The sequence below is a fragment of the Macrobrachium rosenbergii genome, chromosome 54, assembly GCF_040412425.1.
Source record: "Macrobrachium rosenbergii isolate ZJJX-2024 chromosome 54, ASM4041242v1, whole genome shotgun sequence".
In the NCBI taxonomy this organism is placed as follows: Eukaryota; Metazoa; Arthropoda; class Malacostraca; order Decapoda; family Palaemonidae; genus Macrobrachium; species Macrobrachium rosenbergii.
In genome coordinates, this window is record NC_089794.1 from 35,928,198 (window position 1) to 35,948,197 (window position 20,000).

At 36.1% G+C, this 20,000-nt stretch overlaps 1 protein-coding gene across 3 annotated transcripts in view; it reads right to left on the bottom strand.

Moving 5' to 3' along the window:
• LOC136834977 (uncharacterized) overlaps positions 1-20,000 on the bottom strand; it is a 102,117-nt gene that overhangs the window by 11,334 nt on the left and 70,783 nt on the right. The window contains exon 1 of one of the 3 annotated variants that reach the window (XM_067097954.1): positions 5,493-5,681. The exons of 1 other annotated variant lie outside the window; for it this stretch is intronic. The gene's annotated coding sequence lies outside the window, so the exon portion shown is untranslated. Of the gene's footprint in view, positions 1-5,492; positions 5,682-20,000 lie in introns of those variants that run through there. One more of the 3 variants, XM_067097955.1, reaches the window with a different exon arrangement.

Consider the following 20,000-nt stretch of genomic DNA (forward strand, 5'->3'; position numbering starts at 1 on the left):
ATTATTGGATTACTGTAAATGCATAAGTACCGACTTCTTGGAGCGACCCCATTTCAAAGGGCGGAATGGCATATTAACATAAAAATTACCCCTTTTTTGCAAGATATTTTATCGCCATATTTCTTTGGTACATTTTCAGGAAAATAGGAGATGGGTAAACCCCACTCTTGTTTTATTTTACTATAATCAATTTGACAACAGTAATTAATCAGCCAGGTGACTGTTCCTAGTCTATCCCGTCTTAAAGACTTTTTTTTCGTCAAATGTAAATTAGGAGTTAAAATGAATTTTTCAAATGTGTCTGCTCTGTTAATTTTCCTTTTCCAAATGTTTTTTAAATTTCTGTCTTTTTCCCCCGTCTGAACTGATAACCCTTTTCAGCTTGATAGCTAACTGTCTGTATTCTGTCTTTGGGCTAAACGTAACCGTATCAATCTCTAAGTTCTGACCAAGCTTCTTTCAACAAGTTTCTTCACTTGCTAGGATATTAGCCATCCTTTATTGGTCATTCTTTACTAGTAAATGTGAGTATATGCTGCGCAGGATTTGGTAAAATTTGAATTGAAAGGCTGCGTGATTAATAACTCATTTAATTTGTGCGTTGTTAAAAACTTGGTAATAACTGAAGAAAATATAACATCGTCTCATACGGTACTGTTAAGCTGTTTATTAACTGTATAGAAGGCTTTACTGTTTGTCAGTATGTATGCCTGTGTGTATATGTTTCATGTACGTATGCGTGTGTGTGTGTGTGTGTGAGAGAGAGAGAGAGAGAGAGAGAGAGAGAGAGAGAGAGAGAGAGAGAGAGAGGTCAGGTGCGTTAGTCTTCTAAAAATACTATGGGGAAGGGAACCTGTGGTGACCAGGGCCAAAAACGGACGTCATGGGACCAGATCTCGCGCGGCTGGTCAAGAAGCGCTATCGGTTAGGTTTCGAGGTAAAAATAAACTTTTTCCGAGTGGCAGCTGAGTGCATGTCATTCTTTCACCCTATCCTCTCTCTCTCTCTCTCTCTCTCTCTCTCTCTCTCTCTCTCTCTCTCTCTCTCTCTCGATCCTTGTGTGGGTTATCAGCATAGCTTGTTGACGGAGCGTATCATTTACCTATCCAGTTATCTAGCCATATCTGTACTATCGTTATCAACATGGGAATTAAATCTTGTTCTATCAAATCGATCAGTCCAAGGGAGATTAGTCACGTCACGTACTTTCTTAGATACTTGCACAATAATGAATTTTAATTATTTGTTTCTTATTTTATCAGCAGAGTTCAAGTAGAAGTCTTTTTATCTATCCGTAACAGTTACCCCTTGTGATGTATTGTACTATAAGGAGCATGATTATCTTAGGTAAGTATCCCAGCACATTGAAAAAGAAAACGGGTATGCAATGAATACGAAAAGAAAATGGTCAAAGAAAACGATTTTTTTATTCAGGATTAATCATTTCCGAAAGGAAGATAAGATGCGTAAAACCATTTGGTATCTGTTGGATATTTACTAAAAACGGAGCTTTTTCTCAGCGAGTGTAAGTCTGGAACATAAAGAGACAGTTCCATAAAATGAATTATATCGATCTTTTTATGTAATATCATGGCATTGTTATAGTTCTAATATTGTAATTATTATTACTCAAGGTAGATGATAATTTTAACTTTGTTATTAGCATATGTTATAATGCTGTTAGCATATGTTATAGTGATGCCATTATTAATTTAATCAGATACTTGCATGCTTACCTATAATAAATTTAACTTATTACAAAGATTCTTGAGCACACGATATTCAAGACATTTCAGGCACAATTGAATGCCAAGTCGGAGTAATTTTGTTATACAATCAATGGTATGATTGGCCGTTGATTTGTCAGATATTTCACTAATTGCAAAATAATGGCGAGAGAATAACTCTTCTTGCGTGTTAATAGCGTTAATACGTGCTTCGGGCCCAACATTGATAGCTTGTTTAAGAAGCTTTCTTATGGCAAACTAGGTAAGTGTGGATCGCGGAAAAATTATGCAAGATCTAATGAAGCTAATTAAAATTGTTAACGAAGTGCCAACGATTCCCTCCCAGATAAAATAAAATATGATAAGCCAGGAAGAACAGATATTTGGAGAAATGAGTTTTAGAACCGGGAATGAATTTCACTTGGTATTTCTTATACTGTCGAAGTGGTCAGTAGTCCCAAGTCATTTGTTATGCGACTTCTCGAAATATTTTTATCAGTAAAACTAACGATCAGAATTGGAGTGCTATGTTCAATATAATTGACTGATACTATTTTGTGACAGGTTTTGCATTGAGTCATCAGTCGGATAGTTAACGATATATATATCTGTATATATATATATATATATATATATATATATATATATATATATATATATATATATTATATATGTATATATATCTGTATATATATGTATGTATGTATGTATGTATGTATGTATGTATGTATGTATGTATGCAGATTTTTCAGTCTCGAGGTTAAAGGGTACGTATGACAACGAACAAAGAATGCCAAAAGATTCAACATAAAATCAGCAAGTTGAGTTTTGTGAACGAATATAGGTTGTACCGAAACTCGGTTATGAATTCAATCCGTCGGATAATTTCCAGGGCAGCTAATGAATTTTATCAAGTTCCTTTTTCTAATTCAAGACACGGGTTTGATGCACTGATTGATTCTAAATTCGACTGAAGTAAAGAACCCGGTGTTGAAAATTTGGCGTAAAGTTTCTGGCCTGCGGTGCCCTCTCAAAAAAGAAATGTTCGCTATCACCGGCTATCAAGAATGTCAATGCAGTATTGCCAAACGCATAGCCGCGGGCCCCTTCTCCCGATACAAAAGTAATACGAGTAGCCAATGCCGCATGCGGGTTGGTGCGCTGGTAACCTTAGTTGGCAATAGTGACTCAGGTAAGGCCACCAAGAATGGCAGGCCGGCTGGTGTGAAATGCGGGTTTTTTTTTTCTGGTCTTTTCGTCCTCTTCTTGGTTTTCCAGCCACCGTTCGCTTTTATTTTTTTTGTGTGTGCTTTTTTCATGTGGTAATTTTTAAAGCTGCGTAGCATTCCCTTGGCGTATGTGTATGAGGATAAGTATTTTGAATGTTTATGCAAATTTGAGAAGGAAAAAGTGATCCTGAATGATAATTATAGTTAAGTCTGATCATATAAGAGGTTGAATCAAGTTAGGCTCTGTGAACGAAGTTTAAAATTCGCATTGAATTTAAATCGGCTTCATAATAAAAACGAGAACAATTATATTCGAAAATGCTTCAAAGTAAGAAATTACATTTCACACGAACATTTCTTTCTTCCAAGTGCTACCAATCGAATTAAAAAATCTTACCTTGCTCTGCAATTACGCAACAGAATACAGGAATTAAATATTGAAACTCTACGGTAATTAATACCCACATTTCACTTACAATGATTTGCGTGTAATTCTATTCCGATTTTTGCAAAAATGTGTACAGTATAGCTAGAGAAAAGCACAAAGTCTATTAAGATAGTTTAGTTAAGAGGAACAGATGGTTGTGTAGCCCATGCTTCTAGAATTAATACTCAATTCATGTTTATTTAGTTGTGGTTACAAAGTATAGTAGTTGTGTGTTTGCCTACGCCGTTGAAAAAGTGTAGAAGTATATATTTTGGTTACATGGTATCGTTAATTTTATGGATAGTGTGTTGATAATGTTTTGTGGCATGTATGATTTATATATGTATTTGCAATTCACACTCTTTAGCTCATAATAAAGTAATCAAGAAATGGATATAAAAGCCCAGATATTTTAGAGGAGTTCACAGTAATTAACAAAATAATTTTGAAGGGAAAACTTAAAGGTTTCAAAACGGTTCATTTGCATTGGATTAAAAACCTCTCCCGATTATGACTTTTGAAGGGTATAAAGGGATCTTCTTATAAAGTAGTAAGTTTTAATTATCTAATATTTTTCCTCCAACTTCGATAAAAAAATGGACTTAGAAAGACACGATTCATTTTCCATTTCTTGCTGTAGATTACAGAAAGTTTCCCCTTTTCACGGGAGAATCTTAGAGATTTACGAAGAGGCATTCATGAATACCTGTCTTAGGCAACCTCATCGCTATATCAGTATGGGAAACCCTCTTGGGGAGATTAGATCTCTCCAGTTGTAAAGAAAACTTGATGGCGCGGGATGCCATTTTCGTTTTTGAAGGTTTTGGAGTAGAAACGTAATTTGTTTCACCCGTTTTAAAGCATTTCTTTTCTTTGTTGTGTTTGACTCCTTTCGTTAGAGTCATTTTCCCATGCTAATGGGTTTCCTTCTTTCAGGAAGGGACATATCCTTCTCTCGATCAAAGAATCGATAGAAGAGATGTGGTTCGAGAGTTTGGAAGCATCTCGACACCCGATAAGCAACTGGACATCGGAAGCCCTCTTTAGTTTCACTTTTAAGGCCCCACGGTTTCATTCCTAGGTCTCGATTGACCACTTCCAGGCTTTCAGGCCGTTTTCTTCGCCCTCCGTCGCCTGCACACCAACTCGCTGACTCTTGATGTAATCAGCTTTCCGATTTTCTTTGGATTTTCCATTTCGCACTAAGATACCCTGAATGTTTAACCTCCTGGTATTCGTTCACGATCGTCGGCTTTGGAACATGGTGGTTCGGGGGGGTGTTGGGGGGAGGAAGGCAGAGGATAACTTGTTGGAGAGCTGCTCCCTTCTGCCACCGTAAATTGGTAACACTGCTTCTTTTTTCTATTTCTATTTTTTTCCAAATCGCTTTGATAAACATATTTCAAAACCTTACTTAACTAGGTTAGCGTGCAAAAATTGGATTCATCTATATATATATATTATTATATATATATATTCCAGAGAAGCAAATTGAAGCACAAGTCCTCCAAAAGCAAAGCAAAAAAAGAAGACTGATTCTGTATCGTTATCCAAAAGCTCTAACAGCAAGATGACGTATCTTCTTTTACGTTCACACAAACACTATAAACTAGAGTCACTTATCACAAACTGATTAACAGTACTGATAGCAGTGAAAGAGTGGTAATGCAAGAGCAAGATATAAGAGTAGGAGAGGAAGAGCAAGAAGAATGATTAGTAAGAGTAGTTGAAGAAGATTTAGAGATAGTAGAGGGCAAGAAAGACGTAGAAGTAGAAACTAAGGGCCTTTCCCGAAGAAAGAGGAGAAATAAAGGAGTGGAAATCAAGAGGAAGAGAAGGAGTTAGCGGAATGTCCGAAGGAGTAGAAGTTGATAGAAGAGGGTCTTTGGTTGAAGGAGGAGAGTTAGAAGAGGAGGAGAAGAAAAGGAATCAAGTATTGAAAGACTTAGAACAGGTAAAGGTTTAGGCTTAAGAATGAGAAAAGGGCTTGAAATATGATAGAAGGCCTTGAGTCTAGAAGGAGAATCAGTCAGAGGCGAAGAAGAAGAATGAGAAGGAAGAGTAGGATGAACATGGAAGAGGCAGCTAAGGATGAGCTAAGGGCCTTGCCTGGTGTATCAGGGAACAAGAACAGGGGAGATGAAGACTTGAGAAGTGCCACCACCACCACGCGGGAGAGCTGGAGACGTTCTAGCTGCGACAGCGCTCCTGACGCTGGCTTAATACTTTCGAAAGCTGTGAGTCACACCCTCGCCAGCTCAGAAATCCAACGGGTGCTCTCATGGACCATCAACCCCCGCCCCCTCGCCTCCCTTACCAAAGTACCCTCCTCCCGAAGGACGGGGCATGCCGACGACCCCTCCCTCCTGGCGTGCTCTCCATCCCCGATGGAGTGTGTTCGTAGATTCGTGGGTTGGACCATCCCCTTTTGTGTTGGGAAGGGGATTGGGGGATGGAAGTCGTCGTTGTGTGTGTGCGTGTGTATGTATGTGTGTGTGTGTGTGTTTGTGTGCGCAAGTGCAAGTACGAGGCCAGGTGACATTTGCAGAGGAGCGGTGTAACAAGCCAGGTTGGTTGGTCGGGTCCTATACCCTGTAATGGTCAGGTTGGGAGGGGTATTCACTGTCTCTGAGGACGACGATGGCCCCCCGTCCCCCTCTCCAGGTAATACGACATCCCCCTCCAGGGAAGGGGAGACGGGAGTGGTACCAATCTAAAAACCCCCTTATATCCGAGTCTACTCTAACTATTCTACTACTGTTACGCCCATCGCTTTGCCCCTCTATTTTTCCCTTTGTTTCTCTTCCTATTTTTTTTATATCTATCCACCTGTTTCGACAGTTCTGTTTCTTTTCACTCAATTGTTTATTTGAGAGTTACCCTATTTGTCCAGTGGCTTTCTTTCGGGGGCTCGCCTTCAGCATATCATTACACGATTCCTGTATTTGTTGTTGCTGTTTATGTTGTTGTTTTAGCTAATTTCTATAACAAAAGACCCATTTATTTTGCTAAGTTTAGGTACTTGTTAAATAGAGAGGATTTATCTTTGCATTGTGTAATGTATATTTTATGAAATAATTAAATACCATTGGCACCTGGAACATTATTTTATGGAATTTTTTGCCCTTAGAAACATAGCTGTAGAATCAGTCTACAATGTATCAGGTTAATGAATTGTTAATCAAATGTGGATTTTTGCTGGGATGTTTATATATTTGTAACAGAACATATAATGAAAAAATGTTAATTGTATTTTGTTAAATTAGGATAGCTTTATCACGTTGCAAAGCATGATTGTAACACACATCTTAAAGAAGTTTGGAAGATAGATTGTGGATGGAATACAGTCATGGGGTTTTTTTAAAGTTATCGAGAAATGTATAAGTTCATGTATTAGCAGTGCCAGAATTAAAAGCTATTAGTATTTAAAGATATGTTATTATAAATTGAAAGTGAAGACAATCGTTAACTAATCATATACAGTAGATAAGCTTTGTTAAACTATGTAGAAAGTTTTTTTTTTTGAACACAGGAATACGGGAACGCAATCTTTTTAAACGTTTTAAAGGAATATATAGTTTTATTTTTTCAACTAAGGAGTTGGAAATAAATCGAATCAAGTGTATTTCTCTCCCTCGCCAGAGGGTGCAATTGGCTTGAGTACTTTGCATCAGTTCGAGTCCCTCCTTTGGCTACACCCTTTTTTTTTTTTTTTACTTCTGGTTATCGTACCTAAGTTCTTAAACTTCAGGTACGTTTTTTAATAGCCTTTTAATTTTATAGTCATTTCCGGAAGGCGTGCATAGAATTTTCATTTCGTTTTAAACGCTGCATTCATCTCACCTCTACCGTTGCATTTAATATTTTCTTTTACTTTCGTTTCTTTGGAAAGAAATTAAGATTATCTTCGTTTCTTTGGAAAGAAATTAAGATTAGCGTCGTTTCTGTGGAAAGAAATTAAGATTATCTTCGTTTCTTCGGATAGAAATTAAGATTATCTTCAGCGTGATCTTATTTCACTTATTTCACTATCACGACTGTATTAACACCGTGCAACACCCGTCAAACCACAACTTCGCTCATCGATTCTCTCGGGGAAATGCTATCCCAGGATTACCAGATTAAATAACACTTTCAATCGTGCCAGTGCTTTGGAATTCTCTCCTTATTTATGTTCTCCTTGGGTTCTGTGACATTTTTTCTTTAGAGTTTTTCAGTAGCTCCCTTAGGCCCCAAATATCCCTCCTCATTCTTTGTGTTCTGCTTCAGGCCTGGGCAGCTTATTGTCTTATGTCGTATTCAAAGATAGGTACGTTGACGTAGTTCATTAGTTCATTGGTATGGTAATTACAAGTCTTTCTGATAGGCAAAGATAATCTGTTTCTGCTATTACTTATTGTTAAAGTTTAGAAGCATTAACGGTGGGGGCAACAGCAACAGGACCACTGTTAAACAACAAAATATCGAGTTATATTTTAGTGTGCACACACATATATATATATAATATATATATATATATATAATTACTATACTTATATGTGTATATATACACATATAGCCTACATGTGTGCGTATGTGTATACATGTATATGTATGTGTATATGTATGTGTATGTGTGTATGTATTCATGTATATTTGTTTGTATGCAAATATATATGTAATATATATATATATATATATATATATATATATATATATATATATATATATATATATATATATATATATATATATATATATATATATATATATATAGAGAGAGAGAGAGAGAGAGAGAGAGAGAGAGAGAGAGAGAGAGAGAGATTATTAAACAAACAAACAAATAAATAAACAGAATATTGCTACGCAAGTAGTGGGCACAGATAAGAGAATCACTTTCGATGTCTGTGTGGTGGCCTTGTGCGTGCGTGCGTACCTGCGCATGCGTGCTTGCGCGTGTTTGGATACCTGGGAACTCGGTTGCCACACAGGTACGTTGCACGAAGGTGCTAATAATCACGAAAGCATTTCTTGGCCCCCTCCCCCATTCCCCCCCTGGCTTGGTGAAACATATCTAGTGGGGACGGAGGGGGTTTACAGAGGGGGGGGAGGGAGAGATGGTTGTGGGGTGAGGGAGAGATTGTTGGAGGGGAGGGGGTGGGGAGAAGGCGATAGAGGATCTCATGTTCCCACGTAACCGGTAAAAATATTTCGTAAATTTTGAAAGTTTTTATTTTTCCGATTTTTCGAATTTTGAAATTTCGAATTGGTCTGTTTTTTTATTCTGTTAATTGTTAAAAAATATTTTATACTAAATTACGTGGTGTTGGATATATTTGGAACAAGCGTGAAGTATATGTTATAGTTTGTATTCAAGTTCGAAATTTCGATTCGGTCTGTTTTTTTTATATTAAGTTTCTATATTTTTTACTTGATTACATGGCTTTTGATATATTTGGAATAAGGGTGAAATATCAAGTTTGTATTTTGAATGTATGAAATGCATGTTTGATATAGTTCATCTTTTTCCATCTGCATTCTTTATCCGCCAGCGTTTAGATTAATTAGTTGCTGATTTTAATCTGATCTTACTATTTTTTTTATGTACTTCAGGAATTCTCTATTGCATGCTTTTGGTGTCTTTGTATAGATTTTATAAAGTTCTTAATAACATTACTAGATACCTATACTGCTACTGATTTATTATTATTATTATTATTATTATTATTATTATTATTACTGCTGCAAATGTCCGTTGCTTTGTTTAAGGAAGTACCAGCGCCTCCCCCTTGTAATTGTTACATATTTTGACCAACTAAAATTGACAAGCTGCTGCCTTCGATTCAGTTGCACTACTTTTTGTAATTTAATTAATTTTTTTATAAAGTGAGAGAGAGAGAGAACATTTCCCGAGTCTTTTATTGTACTAATATATTCCCACAAAATTGAATAATAACTTTGAATATGATTCCAGTGGCTCTCGGCTCTCATGGTAACCCATTATCATTCACGTCAGATTCCTTATATCTATTGAAAGATTCTGAATCTTGATTTGTTGGTTTTAGAGGCTTCTAATCTCGTTTCTATTTCAGCTACTGTCATTTTTTTTTTGTTAGCATCAAGCTTGATCCCCCTCATTTATTCCCTGTCCCATCTAATTCTGGTAGTCACCAGTCTTGAGTTGTTTATGTTGTAAAGTTTATTTCGAATAAACTGAAGGATTTGCATTATCTCTTAATTCGTAGACGTTTTTGCTGTGTCTGTAATTTTACAGGAAGGAATATATGGGACAGTTTTAGCGAGGTTAGCACACACACATCTATATATGTGTATATATGTATATTACACACACACACACATATATATATATATATATATATATAAATATATGTATATATTACATATAATATATATATATACTGTATATATACACACGTGTGTGTATCTATTATGTCCTGTCTGTATTTATTAAGAACTCATTATAAAATAACCTGCAGTAAATTGTAGAACTTGCAGTTGCTCATGCATAAAAGTTTGTTAGTAGTTTTATCATCCTGTATATAAATATACACATTTATATACATGTATATAAAATGTATATGTATATGCATATATATATATATATATATATATATATATATATATATATATATATATATATATATATATATATATATATATATATATATATATATATATATATATATATATATATATATATATATATATATATATATATATATACATATACAGTGACAAGTTAATGACACAAGCACTAATTACTTTTACTTTTCTTTATGTCTTTACGTATCCATTTACTTATTTTTATGCAGAACATAGTTGAACGACCCATATAACTTAATTGGATTTCCCCAATTTGTATGATATACATAGGGCTAATATAACTTCGTGTCAGATAAGGCTGGCCTCATAATCATTAAAATTTTATAGAAAGAATCACTGTCATTACGTTGATTTCATGCAATTAGGAGATTAATGAGTATCGTCAATGTTAGGGATAATTACATGCCGTAATTACTAAGGGATGAAATATGTAATGACTATTTTGATGGTGAGCGATGGCCTGATGTTAACACTAATGGTCCTATGGCTATGCGAGAGAGAGAGAGAGAGAGAGAGAGAGAGAGAGAGAGAGAGAGAGAGAGAGTGCACTCGGTAGGGGGGAAGGGGTGTTAGTGCCGTCAGTGCACCTTACGCGCGGTGCACTGTAGGTATTACTTAAGGTTCTTTGCAGCATCTCTTCGGCCCCTAGCTGCAACCCCTTTCATTCCTTTTACTGTACCTCCTATCATATTCTATCTTCCAACTTACTTTCCACCCTCTCGTAACTGTTGTTTCATTGTGCATCTGCGAGGTTTTCTCCCTGTTACATCTTTGTAAGCTTGTACTCGCAATTTTCCTTGCAGCACTGAATGATTTCATAGCCCCCAGCGCTTGGCCTTTGGCCTAAATTGTATTTTCCATTCAATTCTGTTCTGTATGTATGTGCATGTGTATATGTGTAAGAGAGAGAGAGAGAGAGAGAGAGAGAGAGAGAGAATGTATAGCGGAATAATTGTTTATTTGTATTAAGGGAAGATGTTATAGAGAAGCATAACAACTCTAATATCATGAAGACTTGAGAGAGAATGATATAGCGTTTGCTGTTTTATATATGAAGGAGAAAGAAATAACGCTGGGGGAGATGTTGGCTAGTAATTCCAGCCGTATTAAAGGGCCAGGATGCTTAGAAACAAAATGATAAAACGAACTCTACCCCCCAAGAGAGTCTATGAATAACGCATGATATATGGCTGTTGCCTCGTTTACATAAGCACCACAGCCCTCCCCTACTGAGACAAAAAAGAAAACGTTATAAAATTCTCAGAATACGCTTTTATATCCTGTTCCAAGTCTCTCTCTCTCTCTCTCTCTCTCTCTCTCTCTCTCTCTCTCTCTCTCTCTCTCTCTCTCTTTTTCATTAAATGAGGCATGGCAGAGTTTGTTTGTGTCGCGGTAAAGGCGAATCTCAGTAGGGCTATTTTGTGCTCGCTTAAAATAGATCCTTTTGTTTTTGTCTTCTTCTTCTTCTTAGTTCACCTTGCAAATCACGATCCCTCTGCTCCTTTTTGGCATCAAACAATGGAGCTTGATAAATAGGACTTGCTCTTTTCAGATGCAAGTGCGATAAGCCTCCTAAGCTTGCTCTGTTATTCGCCTTAGATTTATATCTGAAATGTTACTGCAGCTTCTAACATTATCTGAGGAGTGGAACAATAATATGTTAATTGTAAGTTAGGTTATGTCTAGATTTTTTTAAAGATTTTTCTCATGTATAATGGTATGGTGGCATATGAATTTGTTGCTAAAATTAGGATATGTTAGATTCTTTTGGTTGCATGGTGGTACGTATTGACAGTCGATATCGTAGATGTTAATCGCAGTTAGTGGAATAAAGACATGTTGCTGAAATATTAAAGCACCTACATTTTGCTTTCGGTTTTTCATTCTTGAAATGTGGAAGCTTTCATTCTCCTGTCTTATTAGTTAGCAAAATTACACAAGGTAGTGGTGCTAAGATGACATTGTTCGATATTTATGGCAATATTAGTCTTAATATATATATATATATATATATATATATATATATATATATATATATATATATATATATATATATATATATATATACATATATATACATACATGTACATGCATATACATATACATATACTATACATATACATTTAGATATACATATATATATACATATATATATATATATATATATATATATATATATATATATATATATATATATATATATATATATATATATATATATATATATAGAGAGAGAGAGAGAGAGAGAGAGAGAGAGAGAGAGAGAGAGAGTGTAACTATTTCTACTTTTACTATGCATCAGCCAGTTAGAAGCCAGATAGGAGCTTCAATTATATCGGCTCCTGATATATGCTGCCAAAGCATTGAAAAAATTTTGTGACATGTAAATCTTGGTCTTTAATTTTGTTACGTTAGAGTTTTTGCCTGTTTACGGCAGTGTATATCGTCTTGTATAATATTAAAACAGGTTAGATTTGTTTTGGTTATAAACGATTGTGTTCCCGATATTCATCTTGGATTGTATTCTTCATCATTTCTTTTATGTGATTCATTATTCTAACAAAGACAAAGTTTAAAAGTACGAACGCCGAACATTTTCATTCTATTTGGTGGTATGGATGGGACGATCAGCCTAGCATCCCATTCAGCCTCAGATCCGAGGCAGAAGAAGAAGAAGAAGAAGAAGAAGAAGAAGAAGAAGAAGAAGAAGAAGAAGAAGAAGGAATGAGTATGAGGGAAATAAGAATGTGTGTAGCTTGATCATGGATTTGGATGTTTGCATTGTCAAATATTTATCGTTCTTGAATGAGGTGCAACTAAAAAATGAAGTTGAAATACATTGAGGCGATCAGCTGCGCAATAAACACCGTCACTTTGGAAAAGAAAGGAAATTAACTGTTGAATTAACGAGGATTCTGTTTATGTTTATTGTTGTTTGTAATGTTCGTGTTTATTGTGTTTTGAGATACAACTTCACACCGCTCGTTTAGTTATATAATGTTTTGTGGAGCATTTTGTTGGTCGATTGTTCAGAATTTATTATTATTATTATTATATTATTATTATTATTATTATTATTATTATTATTATTATTATTATTATTATTCGAGAAGAAATAACTTGAATCTTTCTCATGCGACTTAGTATCTGAAAATCTTTAGTTTCTCAGAGAGTAAAAAGAAATACGAGGATAATTTTTTTTTAGAGAGCCACCTATAGATATTTTTGTCGATACTGTATCTGCGCACACTTATGAATAATTCCGACCTCACGTGCGCAAAGAATCCGAGCACACGTGAGCACGGGATCATAGCAGACGAAAAAAAAACACTCGGAGAATTACAGCCATCTGGAGAGAGAGAGAGAGAGAGAGAGAGAGAGAGAGAGAGAGAGAGAGAGAGAGAGAGAGAGAGAGAGACTACGTTATTCATCTCATTATATCTGTCGTTACGTCGGCCATCGGGACGATATTTATAAGTGATGGTATGGAATAACAAGCCCCGGTGACGTCTTCATACAGCCATCTGGCAAAACAGATGGCAGTATCTATTTCTCTCTCCCTCTTTCTATGTCTCTCTCCGTCCCTCTGTGTGTAATGTTTTTCAGGACTTTGTTTTGCCGTTTCGCGTTTATTTATAGAGAGAAGAATATCCTGTCTCGTCCATAATGGAAGATGTTGACCTTCGGTTTCTCTTTGAGTCAGGTGCGTCTTCTCCGTTTCTTATTTCTCCTCCTCTCGTTGTTGTGATGATTTATTCTGTTTGGGTGATTGTTTATGGGAAAATTTAATGTGCTCTGGAAGAGTTAGAATGCATTTTTTTTAGCTGATAGATAAGATAGGTAAAAGAAAGAAGAGGGCAGTTAGCTAGCTAACCACGATAGGGAATAGTTTAGAAAGTCAAGTTTTAGTAATAGTAATGTAAAGTGTGGTTTGGCCACATCTTATTTAAAGGTACAAATTTTCTTACTGTGGCCTTGATATTAACACATTACAAAAATGATTTTGCACTACATTGACAGAGTGAATTGTACAGGTTGTACAGAACGCATTTTAAATTGGATTAATTTCATGGGATGGTGTGATACACTGACATGTCATATTAAACCAACTAACTTTTTTTGGTGGTCAGTTTTCTCTAGTAACTATTTAATTAGTTCATTGTCATCTTAGACCAGAATCGAATGTATTTTTCTTTTTTAATTTCCCAAAACGTAGAAGTTTTACAGATTTTACTTTAGTGTTACTGCGTTTTAGTCGAGTTGATACAAGAAGCCCTTTCCCTTGGGTTAAGTTAGGTTGGGTGGTTTTTAAGTTGCTACAGAGAATGCCGAGGATGGGGATAGGTACATGATCGCCTTATCTTTATGACCTTCGCTGATGTGACGCCACTTTGGTAAAGGCAGTTCAGTCAGGCATTCCTAATAAGAACAAGAAAATGACGAAAGAAAAAGTAGATCGAAAGCGTAAGTTCGACGAGGTTATGTCCGTTGAATGTACAGAGTATTGTAATTCCTGGCTTTCATAATCACTACCAATTTTCTCAAGTTTTCCTCTCAGAGTTCTATATAAGTTATAATTAATTTCTTTATAAGTTCTGTATAAATAATAGACCTTAACTTGCAGGGGAAAATAACATATCTTGACCCACCACTCTCGCTCCTTTGTAGTAAAACTTCTTTTCGTATTTTATATTATTTAAAATTATAGTTTTTCACTTAACGTAGCCTTGTGACTGGAAAGCAAATTAGCTAATGGTGCAACACTCTCAACATTTAAAATTCCATTTTATGTCCTTATTTTCAAACTCGGCTCCTTGCAGCTCAGCCGAGTACCTGGCTTCAATCACTTCTGGAGACCCTAAGCAACGATGGAATTGAGCATATAAAATAGCCCTGTAGTTCTTAGAACCTCGAAGCGACAATAGCAAACAACTGTAGATTCGTTGCTAGTCGTGCCTGGGATACGAAAAAATAACCCAAGTTATTTTGTTTATAATAAAGGTTATATATTGCTGCATGCTAGACCATTCTTTGCAGGATATGCAATCAGAAGTTGAAAGCACCCATAGCTCCGCAGTTATGTCGTTTCGGGGTCGTGTGATCATACTTAAATGCAAAGGCGTCATGCTATGTTACGTTATTGCCCAGGAGGTATTCCTTAGAGGGCTGTTGAAAGAGGTATTTGTTGGAGGGTTGGGGAAACCGAGAATGCGTTTTCGAAGAGATTTCACTTTACTATGAAGGGCAAATGACTTGAATGAATTGGGTTGAGACCAAGAATGCATATGGGAACCGAGGCTGGAGGGGTGGGGTGGGGTGGGGTTGGGTGGAATTGGGATTGTTGGTGGGTGTTGTCGTCTTGAGCAAAACCATGAAAGAGCAGGTGACTTCAACGAGAATGCCTGAGTGGTTTTATGGTCAAGGTCGTAGATTTCACAATCCCCAAAGTTCGTTGGCAGAAGAGAAAATAAATGAAATGAGTAATTTGGCCAAGTACTTGGTAAAACTTACTTGTAGGAATGAAGACAGGGAATAAGAAAAAGTGCAATTAGATAAATACTTAAATATGAGAACAATAACTTTTTGTTTTGTTTTTTCAAAAGAGGAAAAAGCGGAATATTTCTGACTCAGGTGGCTCTCGGCTTCCATTGTGGCCTAATTTCGATCGTTTTAATTCACAATCAACAACTGTTCAAGAAAGGTGATTGTGCTTTTATTCACGAGTAGTTGTAAATTGAATAAGATATTTTAATCAGTCTTCATCAGATTTTCAATTTCCCATTGACGAATAGCACTATAGCTTATTAAAAATTACATCGATGATAATTCATTGCTTTTTATTTTATATTGATTCCATTTGTGTGATTGCTTTCTTTTCTCTCTCTGATTTTCTCAGTGACCTGAAAAAATGCAAGGCCAAGATAGAGTAGTCGGTAGTTTCTGAAGAATTTCAAGGCTCCTCTCTCTCTCTCTCTCTCTCTCTCTCTCTCTCTCTCTCTCTCTCTCTCTCTCTCTCTCTCTCTCTCTCTATATATATATATATATATATATATATATATATATATATATATATATATATATATATTATATACATACACACACACACACACACACATATATATATATATATATATATATATATATATATATATATATATATATATATATATATATGTGTGTGTGTGTGTGTATACACACAATGTGCGTCTGTACATGTACAGTGTGACTATAAATAATATATGATAAATTCCCTTATTTTTGTCCAGTTTTTGATAGTTAGCAACGTTTTCTTGCGAGAAAATTACCAAGCATTGTTTCTAACAAGGAAACCATAACCTCTTTAAAACAACACTTAAAACAACAACGTTTCGTTCTTGGTAATCAAGAACCGACGACTTTTATGACTCGAAAGTCTTGCTGCTACGCCAGAGAAATTTCAAGCCAAGATTCTTGTCTAGGCAGAGACGTGTCCTCAGGAGAAATGCCTCTCTCGGGAGGGAGCGACCGAGCGAGCCCAGCAGTCTAATACGACCGAAGGACGGAGCTAGAATTACTTCTTATGAGTATTAGTCAGAGGACGTTCGAAGATCGCGGCGGCGTTTACATTGCGCTTTGCTCTTAACGCATCACAAGACTCTGGAGACTTTAGCTTTGCAGAGTTCTTTAAAGACTGCAGGATCGTTTTGCAGTTTTCTGAAGGCTAAAACTCGTGTTTAAGCTGTGTAAAGAATATGACTCGTTATATAGGTTTCTGAAGATTGAGGCTTTCGTTTTGCAGGTTTCTGAAGATTGGAGACTCATTTAGTACGATTCTAAAGACCGGAGTCTTTCGTTTAGCCTGACTCTTAAGGGGATTATGACTGGAGATTCATTTAATACGATTCTTAAAAAAAATTAAGACTCGTTTTTTACTAATCAGAAAACTAAAAACAATTTGTGCACGATTGAGAAGAGCAAAAACTTCCCTCTTTAAGAGTTGAAGTCTTTTATTCCCCAGTGTTGTGGCTCCTGGTGAAAGATTCTGACACTTCAGGACTCTTAAGTCTGTCATGACTCGTATTTTCTTAAATTGGGCTATAGTATAGAATGATGCCCTCTTCCTTGCGATAGGAAAACTCTTGTATACTGAGAGCGTCCGCTCAGGAATGAATTAGCAATGACAGAGGTAAGAGAGTAACGTCGATGAGAAAAAATCTGGCATCCCTTCTGCTATTTTGTTTCTCGCAGCGGATCAAGATTCAGGTGGCGTGCGGTGGAGGGTTTCTGTGGGTCCTTCCTATTGGTCGGTGGATGTTATCCTCTTCGCAGTTTGCTGACGACGGCGGTTGGCCCTTTGATTGGCTGCCGCGAGATGCTGACGGCAGTCACCAGCCCTTTGATTGGCTGCCACAGTCTCCCTCACCGATTATTAAAAAAAATGCACTTTTTGGGACGAATTCGTCGTTGTTGTCGTTTTGGCCTCGGTCGTCTCTTCGTTCTTAGAATCGCTGAAGTAAAATAGATTCTGAAAAATCGTTTGTCAACAAGGGGCAGGGAAAATAACAGCCTTTCTTTCTGTTATTTTGCCTGTAAGGCCGCCACTAACGTTCAGTTTTGCCTGCCCGGTCATAACTGCGCAGGTATAACTGAACGTTAGGTGGTTCAGTTTTACCTGCACAGGCCGACTGTGCAGGTATAACTGAGCGTTAGTGGCCGCCACTAGAGGCGGCCTTAAGTTGAAACGAAAAGCCACCAGTTTCCGGGCACCTTATCGTCATGAGATAAAAAGGACCAGGTGGTTGTATATTTGCGAGCTCGTTTATTTGGCAGTTTGTTTATTTGTTAGTGAGTGTTTGTACAGTAGTTTTCGATCGCAGGAACAAGGCCATCATTAGATCGTAGCGAGACGCTATCTCTAGCACTTTCACCAGCAAACAAGAAACCAGCGAACTGATATAGGTTCAACCTGTGCTGAAAGCGTTGGATTGTTGAAATTTAACTTTGGTGTCAGTTTAAATTAGCTTGTTTGCGAGTGAAACTAAGCAGGGAGAATGTAACAGCATCTATGGCCTAATTTTAGGTTTAAGTGGAACATAGAGAAGCAAATATTGGCCATCTGTATGTTAGTAATAAATAGTCATCTAATGACTGACGCACAAATCCATAGATAACTGGTCCCATAAAACCTGCTTTTGTCTTATTGGACATAATTGCAAGTAGAGCGCTAGTATACTGGTATAGGATGTACCATGAGGTGCGAATCTCAGCTGCAACTTGCAACTTTCAAGCGTAACTTTCTGGAAAATCTTTCCACTTTCAAGTGGAACTTCCACCTTGAAATTTAACCTGCAATCTTTTAAAGTTGATTATAGGTTCAGTTGTAGCTGACATCGTTCAGAATCGACTTTTAAATTCGACATAAAACGTTGAAAAGTACTTCGTAGTTATACTAGCAACATAAAATTCAGCTTACGACTTGTAACGTTTAAATTAACGTACACTTAATAATACAAGTTGCCGAATTTTAGTTTAGTCATTAGTAGCAACCTGCAACATTTATGTGCCACGTTCCACTAACAACTTGCAACTCTCTTTTGGATGTAACCTGCAGTTATTTGGTGGGACTTTAAATTCTACATACCACTTTAACTCTGAAGTATAACTCGACTTCAAGGCTCTCTCTCTCTCTCTCTCTCTCTCTCTATATATATATATATATATATATATCTATATATATATATATATATATATTTTATATATATATATATAATATATACACACACACAAACAGGCACAAACACACACACACACACACACACACACACACACACACATATATATATATATATATATATATATATATATATATATATATATATATATATATATACGGTATATGTATGTATGGATAATATCTGCAAGGTGGTTCATCTACGGTATCCCTATTGAGGATGCAGCGTAAGAACGATATAAATTTCGGGTCCTCAGCAAGTATCTTTGGGGATTCGAACCATCAACACTGGAACAGTAGGTTGACGCTCAGAACATTCAGCTACTGAGATCATATACGAAGTATCAGGTATGCAGCTCCGCATGCATGACGTAACTATAGGTACCACTGCACACCTAACTAATGCCTCACCTGCTCCATGCCCCACTTACAGTGCTTGAACACATTCAGTTCTCTTCCCTAGTGGATGTGGTGTGATGTATATATTATAAGCAGCGAAATCTTAGTTAGGGGTGCAGTGGTCCTGTAATGATGCCATGAATATGCAGTTGCATATCTGGTTCCGCTCTTTTTATTCCCTCGGGAGCTGAATGGGGTAAATGTCGAATTACTGTTGCAGTGGTCGGTGGTTCGAATCCCTACGGAACGTGGATGTTATATATATATACATATATATATATATATATATATATATATATATATATATATATATATATATATATATATATATAACATATATACAATATTTATATTATGTGTTTGTGAATCACACAAGATTAGTTACATGAATAAGTTTTTAATTGTCTGTAAGTGGGTAGACGTGGATTTACGATCTTACTATTGGAGCATACTGACATTGTATTTATGCATTTTAAAAGTCCTACCACTTATGAAATGACTGAAATATACAAAAATGTCCTTCATAGATTGCTGATGATAAATCGCAAAAGATAATTCTGAGGACACAGTGAAATTTCAGTCATTAATATATATATATATATATATATATATATATATATATATATATATATATATATATATATATATATATATATATATATATATATATATAAAGATATTTGAAGGAAGTAACGTTATGAAAGATGTGTCATTGGCGTAGCTAATGATATTGACAGGACCTTCCTTTGAAAAAGACAGAGTATTATATTTAAAGAAACACCGACGGAAACCAATCCATACCGTAAAAGTGAATGTTGTTAAGAGAACTAAAAAGATGTTTCTCGAATTTGGAAAACGATCGAACTTGCGGGTGGTTTTGGCCACTGGTCTGATCTTGTGTTGCT